At 32.5% G+C, this 11,543-nt stretch overlaps 1 pseudogene across 1 annotated transcript; it reads left to right on the forward strand.

The window, feature by feature from the left end:
* The first annotated feature begins 3,092 nt into the window (after positions 1-3,092).
* LOC107619308 (putative disease resistance protein RGA1 pseudogene) lies at positions 3,093-6,506 on the forward strand (annotated as a pseudogene). Its single transcript, XR_015899885.1, has one exon. The product of XR_015899885.1 is annotated as a putative disease resistance protein RGA1 pseudogene (transcript).
* Positions 6,507-11,543: the final 5,037 nt, after the last annotated feature.

Here is an 11,543-nt window from a genome sequence, read left to right on the forward strand (position 1 = left end):
TTGACTATATAAAAAGTATAAGTTATATGATATAGAGAAGAATATGATATTCATTTTTAAAGATGTAAGTTTCTCAAAAAATATATTTCCATTTCACTCCATCAACATTTTAAAGTTTTCTCCCGTTCAAGAATTTTCTGACACTATCCTATCATACACCAATACCGAATCAGTTCCAATAGAAACCACCAAAATAACAAGCTTTTATACTATATTAAATATTATTTGGAGAAAAAAAATGAATGACTTGCTTCTCATTGAATCTGAAATTGGTTTATATAGACAGCTGGATGCATAAGTAGTAATTTAACTAATTTTGAAGAATCTAACAAACTAACAAGCTTGAATATCTAGCTGATTTATTAATTGTACACCTGACATGATTTAATGAATAAATATTATCCTAATATTAACTTTTGACTCTAATAGTTTACAATAATACTAAAGAGATAATAATTAAATTTATCTTATTTAACAAAACATTTATAATTTTATGTATATAACATCTATAATTATATATTTATTATATTTAAAGTCAAATAAATATTCTAATAATAATTAATAAATAAATAAAAAGATAATTTTAAATTGTTTGAGTTAATTAATTTTCTCTCCATAATATTATTCTATGCTTGTGGGATTAAATTTTATTACTATTTGTCCCACAATAGACAAGAAAAGAAAAACTTTCTAAGAAGTTTCAACGGAATCTTTTACCGGAGGAATTCACCAAGTAACTAATGTAATTTTGAACCTAATAGTTTGATTATAGTTGTTAGAAATAAGAGACCAAATTAAAGAAAGTGTTTTGTGTATTATTCAATTTGATTAAAAGTACAATGTACAAGGGGTATATATAGGTGCCAGAATAATTAAAGTAATAAAAGCATAGAATCCTACAATTAATATACAATTATGATATATAAATATAAACGATACTAACTGATCTAAAATGATTCTAATGATTCTCTAATGATTCTCTAACATCCCCCCTCAAACTCAAGTGGAAACTAAGGATACCATCTTGAGTTTGGATAACAAAGTCCGGAAACGAGTCGGGTGATGAGCTTTCGTGAAGATATCAGCAGTCTGATCCAGTGTTCCAACAGCAATGAGACGGACAGCATCAATAAGGATACGTTGCCGAACAAAGTGACAATCAATCTCAATATGTTTGGTGCGTTCATGAAAGACATCATTATGTGCAATCTGAATAGCACTGCGGTTGTCACAAAAAACATCAGTAGGGGACGACTGAGGAGCACTCAAATCTTCGAGAAGCCAACGAATCGAGATAACCTCAGCAGTGGTGTCAGCGAGGGCACGGTACTCAACTTCTGTGCTTGATCGAGCAGTAAACGTTTGCTTCTTAGCACGCCAAGAAATGAGAGCGTCGCCAAGAAACAAACAGTAACCAGTAGTAGAACGACGATCAGTGTGATCACCAGCCCAATCAGCATCAGAGTATGCCTGAAGAGACAAAGAGGAATGGGCAGAAAAATAAAGGCCATAAAATAAAGTGCCTTTGATGTAGCAAAGAATGCGAAGAACTGCCGCATAGTGAGTAGTACGAGGAGCTGACAAGAACTGGCTAAGTACATGAACTGGATAGGCGATGTCTGGTCGGGTGACTGTTAAGTAGACGAGTCCTCCAACTAGCTGTCAATAGAGAGTAGGATTATCCAAAACAGTGCCATCCATAGGAGTAAATCGAACATTAGGCTCAAGAGGAGTAGACTCAGTGCGACTATCTGTAATTTCGGCTCGAGCAAGGAGATCTGAAGCATATTTAGCTTGAGAGAGATAGATACCATCATCAGTGGATATGACTTCTAGACCAAGAAAACAGCTGAGAGAACCAAGATCTTTCATCTCAAAAGTACGCTGAAGGGACGCCTTGAGATCAGAGATACCATCAGTATCATCTCTAGTAATGATCATGTCATCAACATACAGAAGTAGAAGAACAACTCCTCGTTCACTTTTACGAATAAAGAGAGTATTCTCATGAGGACTGCAAGTGAAACCAAGACTGCATATGGTAGTGCTGAACTTGTCAAACCATTCACGAGGAGCTTGCTTAAGCCCATAAAGTGCCTTGCGAAGGAGACAAACTTTGCCAGAAGGACAAGGATAACCTGGAGGGGGTTTCATATAGACCTTCTGTTTCAAATCTCCATTAAGAAAAGCATTCTTCACATCCATCTGACTGAGAGACCATTTTTTGACCGCAGCAATGGCAAGAAGAGCTCGAACAGATGTGAGACGAGCAACAGGAGCAAAAGTCTCTTCATAGTCAATACCATACTCTTGCGTACAACCCTGAGCAACCAATCGTGCCTTATAACGGTCAATAGAACCATCAGAGCGAGTCTTGATCTTGTATACCCATCTGCTTCCCACAACTTCCTGATTAGAAGGAGAATCAACCAAGTCCCAAGTGTGTGCTTTTTCAAGTGCCTGTATTTCTTCCTGCATTACTTGTTGCCAATTTGGATTTGTGGAGGCTTCTTTGAAAGACTTAGGTTCATGTTGATGAAGAATAGTAGAAAAACAATGATAATCAATAAGATGAGGAGGTGGATTTCTCACCCTGGAACAGCGAGTGGAAGGAGGAGGCATGACTGTAGGAGCATCGTCCGGTCCAGAATCATCGGGAGATGGAGAAGGCAGAAGAACAGGAGGCTGTGGAGGGTGAATCGAGACAGAACCTGTAGAATCATCACTAGGAAAAAGATCAACATTGGGATTAGAGAAAAAAGGTGATTGAGTAGGAGGAATAGACTCAAAGGAGGAGAAACGAGAAAACATATGATGATTCTAGTGAAAGATATCTCTGTTTAATCCATGGTATCGATTCAAGTTTTGACTATAAAGTAATGAATATTGTAGCGTGAGTCTTATTTCTTATAGAATCTCTAATGCTTGATTGCCTCCAAATACTTGTAGTTCAAAAAAGAAAAAAGAGGAATGTAACTTTGCGTATATTTATTGTGTTGATGGAGTGAAGGATATGACGAAAAGATGCTTATTATTTCATGGAGCTTCTCAAGGATCTGATTCTTAGTTTGAGCGAAACTGTTCTACAATAATCCAGCTTCTTTTCCATTTTTGAGGCAGATTCCATTACATGCATCACCTATCTCAGCACTGTCTCTGATTTTTGTCTTCCTTCCTTTCTTTTTTTCTTCATTTGCTGCATTACAAGATCATTCTTATTAACAATCCATTTGTTCCCTACAGCAATCTGCACTCATCAAATTAAAGCAAAACCAATCTCTCATCTTTGTCTTCTTTTCCCTTTTTTCCCCCCTTCATTTGTTGCATTTCTGAAAATGGCTGAGGCCTTGCTTGAAGTTGTGCTGGAGAAATTGACCCCTTTGATCCTGAATGAATTTGCAGCCTTCTTTGGAATCAGGGGAAAGGCTGAAGAGATGTCACGCACTTTAGAACTCATCAAAGCTGTTCTTGATGATGCCGAACAGAAACAATGGTCTAATCGTCCTCTGAAGGTGTGGCTGCAGCAGCTTAAAGATGCAATGTATGTGCTGGATGATATCCTTGATCAGTTGCCTACTCAATCCTCTCAACTTGGGTGCTTAACTTCTTTGAACCCAAAGAAGGTGATGCATCGTCGTGAACTTGGACAGAAGTTGAATGAGATAACAGGGAGGTTGGATCGAATTGCTCAAGATAGGACCAACTTTGATCTTAGACAAGGTGTGAGGGAGATCCCAAGTGAATCGCGCCAAACTAGCTCAACTATCGCCGTTCCTCAAGTGTACGGACGAGTTGAAGATAAAAGGAGAGTTGTGGAGTTTCTTCTTAGCCCATCACGAAGCTCCGAGTTCCTTTCCGTCTATCCCATTGTTGGCTTTGGTGGTCTCGGGAAAACAACACTTGTTCAGCTGGTCTACAACGATCCAGACGTAGGTAACAAATTTTATTTGAAGATTTGGGTGTGTGTTTCTGAGAATTTCACGATGGACAGTATTTTGCGTTCCATTGTAGAAGCTATCACAAATGAGAAGTATGAGCTCAAGGCTTTAGATGTAATGGAGAAAAAAGTGAAAGAATTGCTACAAAGTAAAAAGTATTTACTGGTTTTAGATGATGTCTGGAAAAGAAGCCAAGAAATGGAATTGGGATTAACCCAAGACAAATGGGATAAGTTAAGATCGGTATTGTCATGTGGATCTAAAGGCTCCTCCATTTTAGTATCCACTCGTGATAAGGATGTTGCAACAATTATGGGAACATGCCAAGCTCATTATTTGGACCGTCTATCCGATGATGATTGTTGGTCGTTGTTTAAACTGCGCGCATTTGGACCTGACAGAGAAGAGCGTGCAGAGCTTGTGACAATAGGGAAGGAGATCGTCAAGAAATGCGGAGGATCACCTCTTGCAGCACTGGCATTAGGAGGTGCGATGCATTCTAGAAGCACCAAAAATGAATGGCTTGAAGTTCAGAGAAGTGATCTTTGGAGTTTACCAGATGGGAATGATATTATGCGTGTCTTGAGATTAAGCTATTCTTGTTTAACGCCAACTCTAAAGCAGTGTTTTGCTTTCTGTGCCGTATTTCCCAAAGATACAGAAATCAAGAAGCAAGAATTGATTTATCTTTGGATGGCTAATGGATTTATTTCATCCCGGCGAAACTTGGAGGTGGAGGAGGTTGGCAACATGGTTTGGAATGAATTATGCCAAAAGTCATTCTTCCAAGATGTCAGGGTTGATGACTTTTCTGGCAAGATTTATTTCAAGATGCATGATTTAGTCCACGATCTTGCTCAATCAATTTCAGGGCAAGAATGTATATGCTTGGAGGAACAAAACCTTAATGATTCTTCAAGAAACCCCCATCATATTGTTTTTCACGGCATTGATAAAGAACAATTCAATAAGAGAGCCTTTGAAAAAGCTGAATCCTTGCGGACATTGTATCAACTGAATTCGGATGAATTTCCCTTCAGCTCTAGATTGATTCCAACAAATAATTCGCTTCGAGTTTTGTGCATATATAGTAGAAAGATACCATCATTTGGGAGTTTAAGTTGCTTGAGGTATTTGGAACTTTGTAATTTGGATATAAAGAGCTTGCCTGCTAGTATTTGCAATTTGCGTAGATTGGAAATCTTGAAACTAAAAAAATTGTGGAGGCTTCGCCGTCTACCAAAACACTTGACGAGGATGCAAAATCTCAGACATCTTGTCATTGAACTTTGTGGTTCTCTATCTGAAATGTGTCCAGACATTCAGAAACTGTGTGAATTGAGAACACTAAGTGCATACATTGTGAAATCAGAGAAAGGGCATAGTTTGGCAGAATTACATCATTTGAATCTGAGAGGAGAGCTTAACATCAAAGGCCTAGAAAATGTTGGGAGTAGATCTGAAGCTGAAGATGCCAATTTGAAGGATAAACAAGACCTTCGAGAATTAAGCTTGTCATGGTCAAGAAGTGGTGGTAAGACGAAGTCGATTGTTGGAGCAGAAGAAGTACTTGAAGCGCTTCAACCTCACTCCACACTCAAGCTGTTGACCATACAAGGCTATAAGGGAATGCATTGGCCAACTTGGATGGAAAACAATTCTGCCACCCACAATTTAGTTTCTCTTCGACTTGTGAATTGTGGAAAGTGCGGGCATCTTCCTCCAGTGGGAAAACTTCCATTTCTGAAGAAGCTTGTGGTAAGTAGCATGAATGATGTGCAGTACATTGAGGAAGATGAAAGTTATGATGGTGTTGAAACAATGCCATTCCCATCTTTGGAGGAATTGCGAGTGGAGAGATTGCCAAAGGTGGAGAGGTTGTTGAAACGGGAAATAACACATATGTTCCCCTCTCTTTCTACCATAGAAATCACCGATTGCCCTAAACTGCAATTGCCGTGCCTTCCAAGTGTTAAGGACCTCACTGTTTGGTATTGTAGCAATGAGCAACTGAAGTCAATCTCTAATCTCAACGCTCTTAACCAACTTCATCTTTTTCATAGTGATGAAGTGTCGCGCTTCCCAGAAGGAATGATGAACAACATGACCTCCCTTGCAACTCTGGAGATACAATATTTCAGAGAATTGAAGGAACTGCCATCTGACATCACAAAACTCACTGCTTTGTCTGATCTTGGCATTTTTGAATGCGGTAAGCTGGAGTGTTTACCAGAACAGGGTTGGGAAGGCTTATCTTCACTTCGAAAACTGTTAATTCTTTACTGTAAGAGTTTGGGATCCTTGCCTGATGGTGTCCGGCACTTAACTTCACTTGAATATTTGAGTATTGTTGGCTGCCCAATGTTGAAAGAGCGGTGTAAGAAAGGAACAGGGGAGGATTGGCACAAGATAGCACATGTTCCCCATGTATATTTAATTTAATGTATTCTTAGTTTATACACAGCTTATTCATTATTTTCTTTTTATTTTGTTGTGTATTTGCATAATCATGGTTTTAATATCTTGTATTGTATTTTATCTTCATTTGTATTGTTCTTTCATATTACACAGCTTATTCTTGATGCTTCTTATATACTTCAATTCCTACTATAATTAAGTCAGTAACAAGTCAACTCATTCTTAGCATGTATAAATGGAATTACAAGTCATTCACAGCAGTGCAATATATAAATGTTCTCTTCAATTTTATAATTTCTTTTTTTTATTCTATCCATTGAAGCCACAACTAACATTATGATTTATTAATAATACAAGAGAATCACTTCTTCTAAATCTGGAATTTCAATAAGCTAGGGATATTTTGATTCATTTTTCTTGTCGTACCAAACAAAGAAATTCAAGTCATCGGTAGCTCTATAATAATAGCAGACATGCGAGGACTACTATTTAGTATTTAATTTGAATAGGATACTTCATATTCAAATAAAATATATAATAAATTTATTTCACGTACTATTTTATATATAAAAAACTTAGACATACTCCATGCTAACGCATCATTAAGAATATTTACTTTCTAATTTTTGGTCGAAATATTAAGGATCAATTGTGCACTCAGTTAACAAATAAATTTTAAAGAATATGAGAATAGCCATGCTCTCTAAAACTCAAACTTTATTCTTTCAATTTTAATTTCTTATTATCATTCTTCAATTTAGTGTGTGCTTGTGAAGAGATCAGAGTTAGGAAACTCTATGTAATGAATACACTCACTTGCGTGCAATAATCATTCATTATTCTTCAATATAATAGACTTTCATTAAAAACAAAATGGATGAGAATAACTTAAATATATAATATTTCTCCTTTTATTTAATTGAATATAAGTGCTTATTTATTTGAAAAATAACTTCTATTCTTGTGTATAGAATTTAACAAAATAATCCCCTGATAAATAATAACCTCACACTTCCACACTTTATAATCAGCTCGTCTTATAATACAATTCAAATATTGAATTTCTTCTAAATAATTAGGGTGTACATGAGCTGGGTCACATCGGGTTTAGTTTAACTCAGATCCGACTCGAAATATAGACCGGGCCTAGCTTTTAGACCCTAAGTCGATCCTAAATCTGATGAAACCTACGTACTTTCGGGCCGGGTGAAAACCGGATCTTTAGCATGTAAAAATCACCTAATCTCGCTCCAACCATTATTTCACAATTCACATAGTAAAATTCACTTAAAAAAATATAATAAGAACCAACCCTTCTCTAAAATTAAAGCATAACCATAATCAATACTAATATTATCTAATAACACCAAATATTTAAATCAATACAAATAACACAATATTATGCATTAGTCTAAAATCTTATACATTTTAAACATAAAACATTAACTTATAATCTTATAATAACTAATAACACAAAATATTAAGGTTTACAATATTTAAATTCTACATAAGAATAGCCATCATCCATCACTAATAACACAAAATATTAATTGTGTATGATGACCAAGCCACTGGACCGAGTTCGGGTGACCCGAACTATAGCTCCGACCCAACCCGAAATAATGACTGAGTCTATTTTTGAGACCTTTACTCGGTTTTAGACCCGATAAAATCATACTAAATTAGTTTCTAAAGTGTTTGGGGCCTGAGTCTTCGAACAGGGCCGGACCATGTACACCCTATAAATAATTAATAGGACAAACATTTATGGGAGCATGTACAAGAGGAATCTCTGCAATCTGCACCAGCTGTGAAACCATATTTGTTGATGCATTCTAGGATACAATAATAGGAGTTTCCATCTTTGCAACTTTCGTCATACCAAACATCTTCACACCTCTTATCTCCAATCACTTGAATTGTCATCAACACCCCTACATAATATCAACATATTTTATATTTCAATAGAACATGGAAATGATTATATATTCCAATAAGGGAAAAAAGTTAAAGATACTAATAAAGTAATGATGAACCTGAAACCAAAAGAAGAAGAAACAATTTTTTTGCTATAGTTAATTTAGCCATCTTTCTATTATAAGTGCAGTCTGTGAGCAACTCCAAGGAAATGAAGGGGCTATATATATAATTGGAAATTCGTTTTAATAAATAAAAAGATTTGAAAGTTTGTGTTTGATGTTAAACAAAATTTAGATATTAAATCAAAATTAAATTATTTAGTTCAAAACGATATTTCTATTATTTAATATTTGATATATATACTTATTAACTAGATTGGTGGTATATTAATAAAATTATTATAATTTCAAAATAATTAACTTTTTCTTAACTTATAAGAAATATTTTTCATTTTAAAAATATTATTAGCCTATTTTCATTTCTTACGGCAACTTGTTATTAATTGAAAATGATCATCATTAAGAATTTAGTCATATATAGTGTTAAAGTATAGTCCAAATTAAACTCCAAACAGCATAAATATTTGTTACGTCATTAATTTTTAAATAAGTATAATTCTTTCAAAAAGTGACTTACATAATTTTGAAACATTAATAAAAATATGATGAGTGAATTGGTATTATGAAAAGTCAGTAAATGAATGATTATGAAAAATTAAGAGTAATCAAGTTAGTGATGAGTGGAAGGAGATAATATTTTTGAAAGATTATTAAAAATAGAAATCGCTTGGTATTTATGAAAAGTTAGTGAATGTACGTATCACGACAAATTGAAAAGTTAAAAAATAATACTATAATTAAGTTAGTGGTGCCAAGTGAATCAGAAGAGATAATTAATTGAATATATATATATTATTGAATCTTATCTTAAACAGATAAGTAATGTGAATTTTTCAAATGATCTCATAACTTTGAAATAATGCTTGTAAATATGTCTTTCAAATTTAACTATTATCTAATATATATTTACGATAATGTCAAAGAGAAAATAATTAAAGTTACTTTATTATTTAATATAATATTTATAATTTTATATACATAACATTTAAAATGACTTATTTATTATATTTAAATTAAATAATTATTTTAATAATAATTAATTATTAAAAATAAGACAAAAATTTTAAATTATTTACACTATTTTTTGTTATCTCTCAAATATTAGTGTATGTTTATTGGATAAATTTCATCGCTCTTAGTTTCACAATAGACAATACAACTAATTAAAGGAACTTTCTAAGAAGTTTCAATGCACCACCTAAGTTTAGTTTGTTGATCTTTTAGTGGAGGAGTTCATCAAGTAATATAATTTTGAACCTAACGCATGATTTGATCATAGTGAAAGATAATATCTCTTTTTTAATCCGTGGTCTCGGTTCAAGTTTTGACTATCAAGTAATCAATATTGTTGCGTGAGTCTTATTTCTTATAGAATCTCTAATACTTTATTGCCTCCAAATACTTGTAGTTCAAACAAGAAAAAAGAGAAAAAAAAAAAAAAAAGAGTAATGTAACTGCATATATTTGTTGTGTTGATGGAGTGAAGGATATAAGAAAAAGATGCGTGCTTATTATTCTATGGAACTTCTCAAGGATGTGATTCTTAATTTGAGCGAAACTTTTCTACAATAATCCAGCTTTTTTAGTCCATTCTTTTCAATTTTTAATTGGTTGGACAGAGACTCGTTTACTTTAATTAGTGATATCTCAGTTGAGTTATAACTTATAAATATGTGTTAATTAAAGAAGAAAAAAAAGGTATCAGGAGAATTGTGGCTAAAATAATCCGAAATAATTTCAAACAAAACTGCCTCTAATAAAAGATGTATTAAGAAACAACAAATTAATATATAGTACTATAACTAAATAAACAAGGATGTTTTGATTAAAAAAAACTCTTATAGTAAGTGTAATCATCGATTCAAACTACGTATTTAGCGTGTTAATTAACAAAATGACTGATTATAAATAACGTAATTATCAGATTGCAATAAATTATTGTGATTTATATGAACATTTACAAGTACTCCTTTTATTCAATTACAGTTTACAGACAACATTATAAGTTGTTTTATTATAAGTTTATTGATATTAATTTTAATAATTTTTTCCAATTATATGTCTATTCAATAATTATAGTATATTTAAACATTTAATAAACTTTCTTGAACTTATAGTTTTAAATCAAATTAGTGTAAAGTTTTTCCCTAATTAAGCATGGCACGACGTTCCTTGCTTGCTTAGAAGGGTAAAGGATTTCAGTATATAGAATAAAATAAAGGTAATCAAACAACCTAAATCGAAGTACATAAATGATTGTGTAGGTTCTCCTGTTTAATTTGAAGACACATACATACATAGATGCATGCTTCTTCTCCAATTACTAATTAATATGATATATGTGTCCAAACTCCAAACACAGTACCTGATCTCCCTCTTCTCTCTCCTCTTACAAGGCAAGTTATGACCCTATTCTTCTATCTTCCTATAAACCTTTTTCACTTTTTTTTATTAATTATTTAACTCAGAAACCATTATTTTGCATTCATTGCTTTCTTTTCGTCAAATTATGGTTTAATTTTTGGTTGATTTTTATAGTTTTATTAAATTTTTAATTAATATTTTATATTTTTTTTATTGGTGATTTTATACTGCTTTAATTTTGAAATTAAATTTTTCATAGTATAAAAAATATTCGAGCTAATTAAATATTTCTTCACAAATTGAAGGTATTTATAATAAAAACTTAATTAAATTTTTTACCACATGTATTTTGGTAAAAATATTATGTTAATTTTAATATTTTTAATATGAAGATGACGTAAATTATAAAATTAAAAGTAGTATAAAAATTTAATTAAAAAATATATAAAAATCTAATTAAAAATTTGATAAAATTATAGAGATTAACAGAATAATTAAACCTTAAATTATTGGTTTGCATCCTTAGTTGTTTGTAAAGAAATGACTTACATATATACTTTTTGGTGATATATATTTCTTCTCTTATTAGCAACTCTAATGCTAGCTTTAATTTCAGTTTTATTTTTAGTATTTATAAAATTATATATTATAAATAGTGATTTAAAATTAAATATGAGAATTATTATTTTAATATTTAGTTTTAATTTAATTTAAGTTTTATATTATTTTTAATTATTCTATCAAAATAATTATATAAAATGTAATATTATCTTTTTAAAATGAG

The sequence above is a fragment of the Arachis ipaensis genome, chromosome B9, assembly GCF_059453495.1.
Source record: "Arachis ipaensis isolate K30076 ecotype BB chromosome B9, ASM5945349v1, whole genome shotgun sequence".
In the NCBI taxonomy this organism is placed as follows: Eukaryota; Viridiplantae; Streptophyta; class Magnoliopsida; order Fabales; family Fabaceae; genus Arachis; species Arachis ipaensis.